We start from the raw sequence: 17,132 nt of genomic DNA on the forward strand, positions 1-17,132 counted from the left end.
TACTCATTTTACATATATAAATAAGTTACATATGTTTATATATTTAATATAACATATATTTAAATATGTAAATATTTATATATATTTATAAATGCTTTAAATTATAAATTTATATGTATACACACACATGATGAATAAAGTAATAGCTATGAAATATTGATCAAGATATAGTCCATTTTGTATTTTTTAAAATATTTCTTAGAGTAAACTAGAAAACTGAATGTCTTGTCCTCAACATTTTCATGGCTCCTTCATATCTGCCTCTAAAATCCCCCTATACTCTTACTGAACTGTGTTTTTTTTTTGTTTTTTGGGGTTTTTTTGTTTGTTTGTTTTTTGTTTTTTTGTTTTCAAAGATTTTATTCATTCACTTGACAGACAGAGATCACAAGTAGCAGAGAGGCAGACAGAGAGAGAGAGGAGAAAGCAAGCTCCCCGCTGAGCAGAGAGCCTGATGTGGGGCTTGATCCCAGGACCCTGAGATCATGACCTGAGCCGAAGGCAGAGGCTTAACCCACTGAGCCACCCAGGTGCCCCTGAACTGTGTTTATTTATAAAGGAATTTAAAAAGAATTCTAAAGAAAAAAAAAAGTTCATTTTGCTGTTTCTAGACCTCTTCTTTTAATCTGATTGATGTCCCTCCTAATACACTGAGATGCTCTAGCCAAGGTCACTGGCAATCTCTATCTCCACAGTTCTCATAGAAACTGGTTACTTTTCTTTCTCCTTTCTGACCTTCTCAGGTATCCCCATGCTAGTTTTCCATGTAATTCATCTCTTTCTCAGTCTCTTATGATTTTGTACCTCTATCTAAGTTATAAATGCAAAATTGAAATTTAAAAATTGAGATAAAAATACAAGCTTTAGAGATGCCAATTCAAAGAATGACCAGTAATTTGTAATAACTGCTGCTTTTGTTCCAATTATCAAATGCTTTGCTTCTTGCCTCTTGCTGTCTCTTTTTTCTAGACTATTTAAAAAAATGATTTGTAAAAGTACACCAATCTGTTACATTCAAATATTAAAAATGTATCCTCAAGCACAAGGCAACTATCTTTGATGGCTTACAAAACAGGATATACTATACACATATAAAATATTAACCTAAGTATACATGTTGAAATAATATGTTAAATAATGCATGTCCAAACTATCTTAATTTACATTGTTCTGAAATATAATAATAATGAGAGTAAGCGGTAGATAATGATATATTCTGGCCAAATAATTGTGGTATATGCTGCCTACTATGTCCTTGCTTTAGAGTATCACAATACACATTTGCACATAAAAGGCTCTGAGGCAGGGAGGAGCAAGATGGCAGAGGAGTAGAAGACCTAAATATCATTGGATACCAGGAATTCAGCTCGATAGTTATCAAACCATTCTGAAACTCAACAGGAGATTGAAGAGAAGAAGAGAAACAATTCTAGGAACAGAAAAGCGTCCATTTTCTGGAAGGTAGGAGGTGCAGAAAAGTAAATCAGAGGCAGTATACGGGAAGGCCACAGGGGAGGGGTCAGCTCCTGGCAAGCAGTAGAGCAGTGGAACACAAAATTGGAAATTTTAGAAGTCTGCTCCACTGAGGGATGTCATTTCTGAGGTATAGTCAGTCCACTGCTCTTCGAGCAGGGACACCACAAGTGGCAGATCCAGGGATATTTGCCTTCCTCCTCCAGGAGGAGTGGTGTAGGAGCATGTTGCAGGAATATGCTGGGTTTGGAGACTCCAAATAGGCCATGCACAGAGATAGAAATGCTTGGTCACAAGCCAGGTGAGCATGGAGTATGGCCAGAGACCAGAGAGATGGGAAGGATTGACTGATTTTCTCTGAGGATGCACTGAGAAGGGGGACCCTGAGCTCTCAAATCCTATAGGGCTGGAGATTGGGAGGCCGCCATTTTCATTCCTGTCCTCCAAAGCTGTATGGAAAGAGTTCAAGGAACAAAAGCTCCCAAGAGCAAACCTGAGCAGATTACTTAGCCTGGCTCCTGGCAAAGGCAGTGCAATTCCATCTCAGGAAAATACATTTGAGAATCACTGCAATAGACCCCTACCCCAGGAGATTAGCAAGAACATCCAGCCAAGACCAACTTCACTGATCAATGAGAACTATGGAACTCCAAAGATAGGGGAATGCAGCACACAGAATTCATTTTTCTTTCCCCCATGATTCTTTAGTCTTTCAAAGTTAAATTTTTTTAATTTTATTTTTTTCTTATTCTATGTTTTAAAAATTTCCTCTTTCCTATTTTAACTTTTAACTATTTTATCAATACCTTTTAAAACATATTTTTTAAATTTTCATTGTTATAGTCATATTTTATCCTTGTACTTAACCTTATTTTGTATACATATAGGTTTACCTTTCTTTAAAATTTTGGGATATAGTTTCCTCTAATAGATCAATATAATACCCTAAATCTAGTGCATGGCTTTGTTCTAATCTCCAGTCTGATCACATTCATTCCTCTTTTATTTTTCTTTTTTCAACCAACTTCTTATCAATTCCTTTTTAGAATCTTTTTTAAATTTTCATCTTTACAGTCATATTCCATCCCTTCATCATGTTTACCTTATTTTTGTATGTATATGTTTTTCTTTCTTTAAAATTTTGGGAGGCAGTTTCTTCTAACACACCAAAATACACCAAAATCAAGTGTGTGGCTCTGTTGTATTCACAAGTCTAATATATATATATATAGATAGATAGATTGACTTATTAATTTAATATAAAATATATTATAAATGTATTATATATATGTTATATATAACAATGTAAAATATATTATTCTTAGATATATATTATTAGATATTTTAAATTATCATTATAATATTATAATATAATGTTATAATATTATTAGAAAAAATATATTATTGTTAGATATATATAATATATTATATATTTTTTTCTCATTTCTTCTCCCCCCTACACACTCCCCCAGTTTTGGGTCTCTTCTGATTTGGTTAGTGTATATTTTTCTGGGGTCATTGTTACTCTTTTAGTATTTTGTTCTCTCATTCAACTATTCTTTTTTTTTTTTTTTAAAGATTTTATTTATTTATTTGACAGAGAGAAAGATCACAAATAGGCAGAGAGACAGACAGAGAGAGAGATGAGGAGAAGCAGGCTCCCTGCTGAGCAGAGAGCCCAATGCGGGACTCGATCCCAGGCCCCTGGGATCATGACCTGAGCCAAAGGCAGAGGCTTAAACCACTGAGCCACCCAGGCGCCCCGACTCTCATTCAACTATTCTTATCTGGATAAAATGACAAGGCAAGAAAACTCACCACAAAAAAAAAAAAAAAAAAAAAAAGAACAAGAGGCAGCACTGAAGCCTAGGGACCTAATCAACACATACATTAATAATATGTCAGATCTAGAGTTCAGAATGACAATTATCAAGTGCGAGCTGGTCTCAAAAAAAAGCATGGAAGATAACAGAGAATCCCTTTCTGGAGAAATAAAATCCCTTTCTGGAGAAATAAAGGAACTAAAATCTAACAAAGCTGAAATCAAACAAGCTATTAATGAGATGCAATAAAAAATGGAGGCTCTTAATGCTAGGTTAAATGAGGTAGAAGAGAGAATTAGTGATATAGAAGACCAAATGACGGAGAATGAAGAAGCTGAGCAAAAGAAAGACAAACAACTACTGGACCACAAGGGGAGAATTTGAGAGATAAGTGATACCATAAGATGAAACAATATTAGACTAATTGGGATCCCAGAAGAAGAAGAAAGAGAGAGAGGGGAAGAAGGTATATTGTAGCAAATTATGGTAGAGAATTTCCCTAATTTGGCAAAGGGAGCAAGCATGAAAATCCAGGAGGCACAGAGAACCTCCCTCAAAATCAATAAAAATAGGTCCACACCCTGTCATGTAATAGTAAAACTTAAAAGTCTTAGTGACAAAGAGAAAACCGCTTGAGACAAGAAGTCTGCAACATACAATGGTAAAAATACGAGACTGGCAGCAGACCTATCCACAGAGATCTGGCAGGCCAGAAAGGACTGGCATGATTTATTCAGAGCACTAAATGAGAAAACTATGCAGCCAGGAATACTATATCCAGCTAAGCTGTCATTGAAAATAGAAGGAGAGATAAAAAGCTTCCAGGACAAACAAAAACTAAAAGAATTTGTAAACACTAAACCAGCCCTACAGGAAATATTGAAAGGGGTCCTCTAAGCAAAGAGAGAGCTTAAAAGTAACAGACCAGAAAAGAATAAAGACAATATGCAGTGACAGTCATCTTATAGGCAATACAATAGCATTAGATTCATTTCTTTCAATGTTTATAGCAGCAATGACCACAATAGCCAAACTATGGAAAGAATCTAGATGTCCATCAATAGATGAATGGATAAAGAAGATTGGTATATATATATATATATATATATATATATATATATATATATATAATGGAATACTATATAGCCATCAAAACCCCTGAAATCCTACCATTTGCAACAATGTGGATGGGACTGGAGGGTATTATGCTAGATGAAAAAAGTCAATCAGAGAAAGGCAATTACCATATGATCTCTCTGATATGAGGAATTTGAGAGGCAGGGTGGAGGGGTTATGGGGAGTAGGGAGGGAAAAAATGAAACAAGATGCCACTGGGGAGGGAGAGAAACATAAAAGATTCTTAATCTCAGGGAAAAAACTGAGGGTTGCTGGGGGATGGAGGGAAGGGATAGGGTGGCTGGGTTATGGACATTGGGGAGGGTATGTGTTATGATGAGTGCTGTGAATTGTATAAGACTGATGACTCACAGACCTGCACCCTTGAAGCAAATAATATATTATATATTATTTTTTTTAAAAAAAGGCTCTGAGATGTAATACAAAAAAGAAACTGGTTAATTTTATTTAATACATATCACCATAGCTGATTTGAATACAGTACCTTATCTATCACTACATCTCTCTTTTTTTGAGAGCTAGTCCTATTAATATACCTTGGAACATTATTTCACAATATACTACTTTGGAAAATGTTATTATGAAAAAATTATCTGAATAAACAAAATCAGAAGCCTTCTTTACATCAATGAGTTATCCATATTTTATTACTATAATTGTTACTATTATTATCATCACCCCCTGGATCAAGAATTGTTACTTAAATTGAAGGGAGAAAGGAAATAACAAAATCACATTCTCAAAATCTGTCTCTTTAGGTCCATACCAAATCTTTTGATTCATATCTGAAGGAGAAAAACCCAGGGAAATAATACTTTGGAGAAGCTCCACAGGTGATTCTAATACTGAGATGCTGCTCTCTCCTCTAGTTTTGTCTTTTCCCCCAACCACAGATCTATATAATTATTCGGTTTTACTTTGTTTTGTAAAAGAGCATATTAATCTCTTAAGACCAAATCTGACAGATATAACCAGAAACTTTGCCATTAGTTTGGGTTGTTCATAGTAAGCCTATTCTTATTTCTTTAGTTATCTAAATTGTTAGACCTTAGATAATGATTTCACTGAAAACATTTCTATTGCTCATAGATTATGCTGCAAATTTTCCTATAGTGAATTAAAAATTATTCAGATATGTGGTATTTCAGCTTAGTGTCACAGTGTAGCACATACCAAGTGAATGCCTTCATTGGAAAAAAATCAATACTCATTGTATTTACACAATTATATTAAACCAATACTCAAATCTGAGGAAGCAATTGATAAAATTCAAATAGAGTTACATTTACCAGTGAGATTATTTTCACATTATTGGGAAGCATGATCTTTTAAAAACTAACAGGATCTGGCATTGGTTGTTTTGAATTGATGGTTTGTTTGACCACACTGGCCAAGCTGGGTTGTAAGACATTCAACTTCAAGTTCCAACTGGCTTTTGCTATACACACGTGTATCCAATATTCATTCATCTGGCCTTAGTTACAGTCCCACTTTAATTTGTGAAGGATTTGTCCACTTTATCAACTGATATTTATTCATTTTATTTTACTTCCAAATTGGCAGGATCTCTCTAACACCATTACATGGAATCCAAATTTGCAAGGCTGATCAAATTTCAGACACAAGTCACAATAAACCATAAACCTCCATTCACACTTTGGAAATGCATTAACTATACAGTTCTTTGCTTATGTACTGTCCCTGATAGATAGAAGAGCAGAAAGGAAAACACTTCACAAGTGTTATTAAGAAGACATGGTTAGTCCTCTCAAAGAATTTATAGTCTACTGAATCCCTGTCATATGTAACCTGATTGACATTACTTCAGTCTGTAGATTATAAATCAAAATAAATATAGCTTTCCTATTAAAAATGTCAACAATTTTAAAATTTGTAAACAAAAAAGCACAAAGAATCTGCTAAATTAGAGTGCTTAGTAAATAAGAAAACCTTTTATTAATGAGAAGTATTGATACACTGCTGAAATATAACCACTTCTATGTGGCTAGAATATGAATTTGCTGAATGAGTATGCATACTTCATACACAGATTCAATAACCTATCGTCCTATTCATAATTCCATACTGATTTATCCAAATGCTGCTTAGAAGTTATTATCTATGCTAGTACATTATACAATTAAGATAGTATCTATTGATTAGAAATATTTTGACAGAGTAAATATGTTTTCAATTTGTTAGGAGAAAAAAAGAGAGCTACCATAATACCTTCAGACTAGATACGAATATCAGCTTTCAAACTCTAGCCAGGAAACCTTAATTTGAGCACTAGCATTTAAAAGCTATCATGTGAGCACACAGGTCTATAAAGAAAACTGATCTTTCAGGAACTCCAAGATGTGTTTGTTTATATTTCCACTGAGCATTTCTCTTCTAGAGAGGAGAGTCACAGCTACAAGTAGATTTACTGAAAAGATCTGCATGCAGTCAGCATCCCATATCTCCATAGTATGTAGCCTGCTTGGGGCAGGGGTGAATTATCTGGTTTATGGGGGCTCAGATAGAGGTCACTGCTTGGATTGCAATTCTGACTTGCCTGTAGTTTATTTTGTGTAAATGTGGAAGTAGCAGCTTCTGAATCCCTGTAGTGAAGGAAACCTTATCCTCTGTTTGAAGCTGGATTTACCCTGAGTTTCCATGACGAGATTTTATAAACAAAATTCTCTTCTTGGCAGATATAAACATGGAGAGACTTATCTTGCAAATTTTTCTGTGAATCATTACAGGCTCCAAAATGTGACTATTAACATATCAAAGTATATTTGGGGTAGAGGGTGGACATGCACAATTCTAAAATGTGCAAGTTGAGACATGAACCACTTATTTCTCATAAAGAACAACACACACACAACACTCAGTGGTTGAACACAACATTTCAGTGGTTGAAAAAAGTGATTTACACTTCCTGTATTTATAGAACAAGTAGGAAGTTAAAGTAGTGATAATGTTATTAAGGCAACAGCATATGGGGACTAAGGAAACACTGCTGGATCATTTTCTTGAGAATAGAATCTTACGTCAAATTTATTGTTTATGGGCAGTGAAGGGGAATAATCTGGGTAACAGTTTAAAATTCTTGCCAGTTTCAAAATGTCCAACATAGCCAAGAACTAGCCAAGTTTCAAATGCCTCTAGAAGTGTCATGATCTTGAGGCAGGGTGAGTGCATATCCATACAGCTGGATGTTTTTATTTCACTAAAGAGCACATTTCAGAACAGAATTCTCTTAAGTCTCAAAGTTGGCAATTCATGAAGGTAGAGTAAATTGCTAAAACCACTCTTTCAAACAGGAGGTGCTTAATGAAACAAGGTCAGATATCTCATACGCTCATAACATTTTTTTCTTTACCTACAAATAATTCCAAATATATCAAATAGATTATTCACCGGCCTCAGGAGGGAGGCAGGAAAACATAATTGTTTAGTTCTTAAATGGGGACATTGAGTCAGTGATTACTTACTCTCTCTTTAGAATCACCATTTTAACCTGCTGGTATTATGTGAGTAGTCTGCATTAATGGGAAATCCATTTGGCTTTATTATGGTAGAAGACATTCAAAAGTAATAAAATCTATTGTCATACTGGGGTTGGCTTTGCAGAAAATGATTTCAAGATGTCTTTTATTTTGTTAGGGAGAGTCTCTGTATATGTAACTATTACAAAGAAGATAATCATAATAAATTATCATTGGATTTAATTCAGCAAATGTGATCTATCACTTTAAGTAGTGAATAGTTAGATCATACAAGTCTAAACACCAAGACATCTTGCCATTCTTGCAAGCGTATGTAAAAATAAATTGTTCAAAAAGTTATAGTGATTTTGTCTATATAACAGAGTTTTCACATGCATATATGTCAGGTCTAACTAAAGGATTAGAACTTCTTTCCTTCTCTGCTCCCTTAAAAAACAGGATGTCTTTTTCCGATTAACTCTGACTTGTAGAAGGCAAAAAGTAGACAATGCCATGAAGAATTCAAAGGCATGAGTTCCTAGCTCCAGCTTTCTTAGGGAACAAGTATAACACATAGACTTGACTCATTTATTTATTCATTTGTTCTTCAAATCATTATAGACTATACTGTATCCCAGAGCTTATTCTGGAAGTTTAGAATACAGTAGCAAATAAGACAAACAAGTTCCTTGTTCTAATGTCATTTATATTCTTGAGGAGAAGCAGAAAATAGTCAAACTCATAATTTCAGGTAGTACAAACAAGAAAAAAATTAAGGAAGGTAGAAGACAGGGAATAGGTGAGGATAGCAAGACAGTTGACAATTTCAGATTCAGTGTTATTCTGGAGTCAGCCTATACTGGTTCAAGGAAGCTTGCTGTGAAATATTCAGGAATTTTGTAAGTAGGCTTTTAAACCATTGGTAATTTGAAATCAGTCATGGGGGTGGGTGAGGGGCAGGGGCGTATATATACCATGGGAATGGCAAAGGCTACAAATCAGAGCTCCTTTGCTTTTTCTGAGAGCCAATTTACTGGCATACCCTTAGAAATGATGGACAGGGACAGTCCCTCTGTAGAGATGATTTTTTAAAATATTTTATTTATTTTTAAGAGAGAGAGAGAGAATGAATGAGCAAGGGGAGGGGCAGAGAAAGAAAATCCTGGGACTTGATACCAGGACTCCGGGATCATAACCTGAGCCAAAGGCAAATGCTTAACCAACTGAGTCACCCAGGTGTCCCTGTAGACAGAGACCTGAATGTACAGAAATAATAAGTCATGATGGGGAAGAGTATCAGTCAGGGTAGAACTGTGAGCATGGAGATCCTGAGACAGGAATCAACCTAGAAGGGTGTAGTGTAGAGGGTAAGGTGAAGAAATATCTGGAGATCTAGGAGACATTTTAAAATGTAGGCCCTTGTATGCCATGATAAGGAACCTAGAATTTATTTTAATTAAAAAGCAGAGAAAGACAACTATCATATGATCTCCCTGATATGAGGAAGTGGTGATGCAACATGGGGGCTTAAGTGGGTAGGAGAAGAATAAATGAAACAAGATGGGATTGGGAGGGAGACAAACCATAAGTGACTCTTAATCTCACAAAACAAACAGGGTTGCTGGGGGGAGGGGGTTTGGGAGAAGGGGGTGGGATTATGGACATTGGGGAGGGTATGTGCTTTGGAGAGTGCTGTGAAGTGTGTAAACCTGGTGATTCACAGACCTGTACCCCTGGGGATAAAAATATATGTTTATAAAAAATAAAAAAAAATAGAGCGTTATAGGATAGGTTTTGAATATAGAAGAAACATGAATTTTTAAAATTATTATAAGGTTCATCCTAGTTGCTCTGTGGAAAACAGATACAAGGAGCTAAAACCAAAAGTAGGGGAATCAGTTTTCATGTTATTCCACTAATCCCTGACAGATATGGTGATGGTGGAGTGAAGTGGTACTATAGCTGTGCAGATGATTAGAAGTAATATCTAGCATATGACTTGAAAAGAGAATCTATAGAGTATACAAAAGTATATGGATAAGAGAAATCAAAGATAATCTATACTTTCTCCCTGAGCAAATGGGCAAATGATAGACATTTTCTAAGATGAAAGGCTGTGAGTCCAAAGGGTTTAATAAATTGGGGGTTAAGAATTAATATTCTATTTTGTATACAGAATGTCATATTTGGTTTAAAATGATATAAGAATACTTAAGATAAGTATCCTTCTATTGTCTACAATTTTAGTAATCTGATTAATGGATTAAATTTGTAAAAAAGCTTTCTGAATTGTATCTGGTTCTATTTGTGATCAACTTTTACTTTGAAGTAGTATGGAAAGGTGACTAGGAAATTATTGAATTTTATAGCATTTGAAGTAATTTCTTACTATAATTACCACACAATAACTCAGTATTATTTCCTTTTGATTTCCCAGGTACAGAATTTTACAAATGATGCTAAATATTCTATTTCAAATGTTCATTTGTAACCTCCATTGAATTTTGGGAAATTTAACAAAACCAATTTTTCAAGTACTTAAAATACTTACAGTGGTTCTATTAAATTTTATCTGATATAGATATATTTACTTAAAATTATTTAACATTTAAAAGTTAATAAAAAGTTGAGCTTTTTGTATAAAATGAATAAATTTGCTTAAATTGAGATACTAATATATTTTCAAATTTTATTTTTCATAAACATTGTATTTATCCAATAATACTGTATAATGGTAATGCCCAATCCCTGAAAATGAAGTTAATAATACTTATGATATACAACTGTTACGAAGCTTAATTCACATTATTATGTCCTTTATTATTGCAAATCATTAATTCTTTAAATGCATGTTGCATGCCGTGTAGTAAATATTAAAAAATACTTTGACTTAGCCTCAGAATAACTGAACTAAATCATGTTGTAACCTGCATTCTATGTGTACAATATGTGTTTGATTTTCCTCTATTTCTAACTTCATCAAGAAACACATATTTTTAGCATTTTGTACTTGTTATTTGCTTCTGATTAAGAAGCTGAAATGTTCCTACCAGTCATTTAAAAAAAAGAAAGAGAAAGAAAAGAAGGAAAGCAGAAAAAAAATAGTGAGGTATCTTCTTTTGCTGTATGGCAGATTTAAGAAAAGTGAATATGGATAGAAACAGGTTAGCTTCAATAAATATGAATCACCTTGGGAACAGAAGGGTCTGTCTGCTTCCTTCTATGTACAGCTTGTCTATTACAAGTTACTACAGGTAATACTGATAAATAAATTAGCTACTCAAAATGAAAACCACATGCTGCCTTAAAGGAGCACTTTGAAGAGAGAAGGTTAAGATATGTGACAAAAATTCAGTGTACAGTTATGTAAAGGGAAAAACTGAAACCTTGCCTCAAAATTAAAAATAGAAAGAAGAATGATACTAAAAACCTCACAAACCATGAGAGACTGTGGGCCCGGAGAAACAAACTGAGGGTTTTGGAGGGGAGAGGGGTGGAGGGCCTCGTGGTAGGTATTAAGGAGGGCACGTATGGCATGTAGCACTGGGTGTGGTGCATAAACAATGAATCTTGCAACACTGAAAAAATTAAATTAAATTGGAAACACACACACACACCTCACAAATTGTTGAAAAAGATTTCAGGAAATTCAAGACATCTTTCATTTTTATCTCCTTGTTTGATATATGTATGCCTTTTATTGATTCAATATACATATCTAACCATCTAAACTGCCTTACATTATGCACCCATTTTGTAAATATAATATGGGAATGGTAGTTTGAGCTTCCAGGTGAATAAAACCATTGAAACAGATCATGTGTGACCATCACAGCCATTGTGGGTAGTGGGGTGAAGTCACACCTGTCATTTTAGGAGATGCATTAGAGGAATTAACTTCTCCTTGGAAACTAAAGCTCCCTTTTATGAACTTAATCTTAAAATTGCTAAATCTGGGGGTAGAAATTCACCTGTAATCACTATAATGTGGCCTCAGAGCAAAAGGTGGTATGTCCCACTTGACTATGACTAGGCAATGTCTAACCAAAAGGTCTTACTCATCATCACACACTCTTCATCTGTAAAATGGGGAACAGACTATATGCTTGATAGAGTTTTTATGAAGACTAAAGGAGAAATGACACATAGACACCACCTAAGTTGTCATTTTTTCATGTCTTGAAATAGAGTCAAGTGACAACTTTTGCTCCTTGAGTATGAAGGTACAGGTTTTGTGTAATAGAGAAAAAAGATTATTTTTGCTTCATTTGAAGGAAAATACAATATAAAGTATATGTATTTCTTCCATTAATAGTTACCAATGTAGCAATATAGTTACTATACCATTGCTACAATGTAGCAATATAGTTACTATACTATAGTATAGTTACTATACCAATGTAGAAATATAGTTACTATACTATAATATAGTATAGTATACTATACTATAACCATAGGTACCAATATGCCAATATATACCACATTATGTACTAGTAGCTGCTTTAAATGTTTTACAAATAAGAATCAATAAATTCTCATAAAAACCCTAAGAAAAAAGAAGTATCATTTGTTCACATTTTACAGATCAGAAACTGAGACACAGGCAGTAACCTGTAAGAAGCAGAGCCATCATGGAAACACAAGTCAGCTTGCTCATAGCACATACTGAAAGCACATGCACTTCTATTCTCTCTCTTTTTAGATACTGTGAAGTTTCCATTTTTACTTGACAAAATTTGTCATTTAAGTATCATGTGCACTTATTCATTGACTTATATACTTCCATAAAAGTGCTACACCATTCAAATTCTTCTTGGAATAAGTGCACAATCAAAACAAATGCCTATAGAAGCATGAAGATACTCCTTTTTGTTTTGAGAAAAAACAGATCATCAACTGTCTCATTATTTACAGTTGGGCATACTTTTCTCTAAATGAATTAAATTTGCATTTTAAAAGACCCACCTTATCAAAAGTATTTTTTAAAGTAATCATACTGACCTTACCTTTGTAGTTATATACTATGTTTTAGCTGCTGTTTTAGGGATTTCTAATAATTTATTTTAATTTTTTTTAATTTTTAAATTTTTTGCTAACATATAATGTATTATTTGTTTCAGGGGTTCAGGTCTGTGAATCATCAGTCTTACATAATTCACAGCACTCATCATAGCACATATCCTCCCCAGTGTCCATAACCTAGCCACCCTCTTATTTTTAGTTTTTTTTTTTAATTTATTTTACTTTTTAAAGATTTTATTTATTTATTTATTTATTTGACAGAGAGAGAGCACAAGCAGGCAGAGAGGAGGCAGAGAGAGAGAGGGGGAAGTATGCTCCCTGCTGAGCAGAGAGCCTGATGCAGGGCTTGATCTCAGGACCCTGAGATCCTGACCTGAGCCGAAGGCAGAGGCTTAACCCACTGAGCCACCCAGGCACCCCTCACCCTCTTATTTTTAAATACATAAATACTACCAACTTTTTTTTTTTTTTTAATGTTTGGTTCTATACTTCCTGAATGAATTCTGGGTCAGTCCAGCTTCTGGATCCTTTCCTTTAAGTCAGGTTTTTGTTGGACTTTCTGTCTTTGGGATGCATAGATTTAATAAGACAGATGGATGGATGGATGGATGGATGGATGGATGAAGGAAGGAAGGGAGGGAGGGAAGGGAAAGAAAAAAAAGGATATGAGTGGTTCACTAAATATCAGAAGTGGAAGGAATTTCAAATTTCTCTTCTTCCTCTTGTCCCTTAAAAAAACACTTAAAAGAGCTGATCTATCATTTTATGGAATTAGAACTTAAGTATTTTTTAATGTAGAAGCAAAATATTAGTTGCATTTTTCTGAGTGCTTCCTTGGCACTAGGTCCATTAATTCCATTTATGAGTTACATCGTTCTCTGTGCTAGGTGTTATGCCTACTTTACTTTTAAGAATCAATATAACTATGTCTAAGAAAAGTATAGGAGTTTTTTCAAGTATACAGTGTCAGAGCAAGGATGTGGTTATGCCTGTGTCTGTAAAACCTGGCTGCTTGTAAAATCCAGGCTATTGCCTGCAAATCACACTCACCCCCTGCCCCCCCCCCCCCCCCCCCCGCCAAACCTATTAAGAGCATACTATTTAATGTTTAAGCATGGTCTCCACACTCTAAGTCCTTGTTCCCTCATGACTGGAGAATCATGATGAACTTGTATCTACCTCTAAAATATGGAGGGTGGGAAAGTGCTTTTGCTTCATTCACTTTCAAATTGTGATGGGAAAGAGTAAAGAAACATAAGTAACATTTTCATGTCAGTAAACTTACTCAAATGAAGATACATTACTACAGTGTCTAATTTTCTGCAAAGGCTGTTTTCTCAACTTCATATTTTAGAGGTAACATCTAAATTATTCTTATGGTTTTTAGGTTATAAATAGTAGTTAATTGTTGCTTAAAAGTAATTTAATAAAGTTATCCACATAATAGCATGAATGCATATGCTCTAAATTGCATCATTTGAACTAAAATTATTCTTTTTGCTTTCCTTAATATTAAGTTAGAAAAAATGAAATTTCCTATTTGCCATATATTGTATCCAATATGGTTTGTGGAAAATCATTTTCTGCAGCTTGCCAAAGTATCTTACACTTGCACAAAGATTACAACTGTAGTCATAATTAACCTATGGAAAAGAAATGAAATAGACAAGCAATAGCAGTACAGAATAGATTAAAAGAAACATCCTCTATTGTATTTCTCACAAAATATTAGATTAAAATTCAAATTCTTTCTAGTGACAGATTGTTACAAGAATAAGAAATGGCACAAACAATCTATTTCAGGACAAAGATTTAACAAAAATAGGAAGGTTAATTATAATTGAATATTCCCTATGGATAGCTCAGAAGATATGCTTTAGTCTATTTCTTATTGACAGGTGGTAGTGTAAATTAAACATGGTATTATGCATTCAAATTGGATTTCAACTACTCATCATCCATAGTGTGGCAGTAGAATTAGCCCTGATGATGACAGTCTAAAGATCATAATGAGAATAGGTGCCCTTTTCCATTCATATTGCAGTTTCAGTGGTAGAGAGGGTAGGAGTTGGAGATTAGATTCATAATTTTGTTACAATCTTTGCTGCCTGAACAATTCATTCCATAAATCAACTATCCTGCATATTAATACTGTACTGACTATTCTTCTAATTAATGACAGACAAAAGGACACTTGTCTTTTATAAGAATTGTGCCAAATCTGAGAAAAAGAAGCATTCAAGATCCTGTCAATTCTACCATCAATCATTGTTTTATCTAAGCATGGGAATGTTAGTGTGTTCTCTAGAACCTCACACATACACACATAAAACAGCAGCAAGGCACAGTTAAACAACAATCCTAAATAAATATGGGGAGGGAAGGGAAGGGATGGAAAAGGAAAGAAAAAGAACAGGAGAAGAAGAGTTTGTTTCTGATGACGGTCATATGTGACTTCAACTGCATGAGTCAAACTGTTCTCAAAGATGTGCTGCAGAAATCTGATGTGAAATTCTATGTAGGTATCCATGTGCTCTGGAATGCAAATGTTCAAATCACTCCCTGTGTACTTAGTCACAGTTATTCCTATGATTCTATGTACTTTTCCTCAACACAAAGATTGTGGATTACCTGCAGTAGAAAAGCACCAAGAGCCTGTGTGGCTCAGCTGTTAAGCATCTGATTTAGGCTCAGGTCATGATCCCAGGGTCCTGGGATCGAGCCCTACATCTCCCTCGCCCATTCCCCCTCCTTATGTTCCCTCTCTCGCCATGTCTTTCTCTGTCAAATAAATAAATAAATTCTTTAAAATTTTTTTTTTTTTAAAAAAGCACCAAGAGCAGAAGGGGGTGTCAGTTGAAAATGAATAACCTGGACCCTACTCCAGCCCTACTGATTCAGAATTTTTACCAGGGAGACCTAAGAGCTTTTGTTTTTTAACATCATCTGCAGGTGAGTCTGAGATACTATAAACTCTGAGAATCTCCAGAACAAATTTAAAGAATTAGCATTTAGCAACTCAGTCATTAGGACAATCTCAAGAACTAGGTAAGGAAGGTTAAGGTAGGAACACCATCTAATGAGTTATTTTGGTTGTTTTGTTCATGAAATTAGTGTATTATTTAGTTATTAAAGAGTATTTTTATTATGACAAAACAGCATTTCCATGCCACAATCTAACCAAATATTTCAGATATTTCTGGTTACTCATTGAGACGAACAACAAAGACTGATTTTGTTTAAAGTTATGCCTATCTACCATACATAAAGATTAAAGAAAAACAGTTGGCCATAATACTAAATATCTGAACACAAATATAACATGTATCAAGTAGCTTCAATTTTTTTAGTCCATTTTATTTTAATTTGTCTTCAAACAATTGCCTAAAATTTAAACTGTAAGAAACAGTGATTATAACAGCATCTGGTAGAATTTCCATCTCAACAGTGTTTTTCTTTAATAACTGCATGTAATTATTCATGACATTTGGGATTATTGAACACAAATAGAAGGGAATGAAATGTTAAACCTTCCCAAGGATAAAAAACATTGTATATCTTTATTATAACTCCTAATTTAATTAATGTATTCTTGATGCCATCTGGTAAGATTATCTTAAAAGTTAACAAAAGAGATCAATCAGACACTTCACTAATAATAAATCTAAAAGAATGTAATACTGAAACACTGATATTATGCCATCATCATAACTAGAATACTGCAAAAAAAAAAGAATAAGAGGAAAAATAAATCTCAGTTACTGTAGGACATGTCTTCAAAGGATGAAGAAGAGACTCTCATGCTCTCATTCACAATTTTATCTATAACAACAATCATATATTTAAAGAAAAGTGAGATGCATACCCACCAAAAATGCTTTATAGAAAGCAGGTAAGAAAGTATGGCTAATAACACACACTTAGAGCCAAATACTCAAGGTCTCAATATCTTTTCTAGCTGTTGAGTCCTCTTATAGTTGCTTAATCTCTCTGGACCACAGAGTCCTCATTTGAAAGATATGATTACCCACATAAAACATTTAAAAGAGTGATGGGACTATATTGTGTGTGTCTATCTTTATATATCTCTTAGCAATTGAAAATCCATGAGATAATACACAAACAACACTTTATTTGTAATAAGAAAATTCAGATCCTCTATTATATGGAACAAATCATGTCTCTGAAACTTAAAAGTTTT

This window comes from Mustela erminea, chromosome 3 (genome assembly GCF_009829155.1).
Source record: "Mustela erminea isolate mMusErm1 chromosome 3, mMusErm1.Pri, whole genome shotgun sequence".
Classification (NCBI taxonomy): Eukaryota; Metazoa; Chordata; class Mammalia; order Carnivora; family Mustelidae; genus Mustela; species Mustela erminea.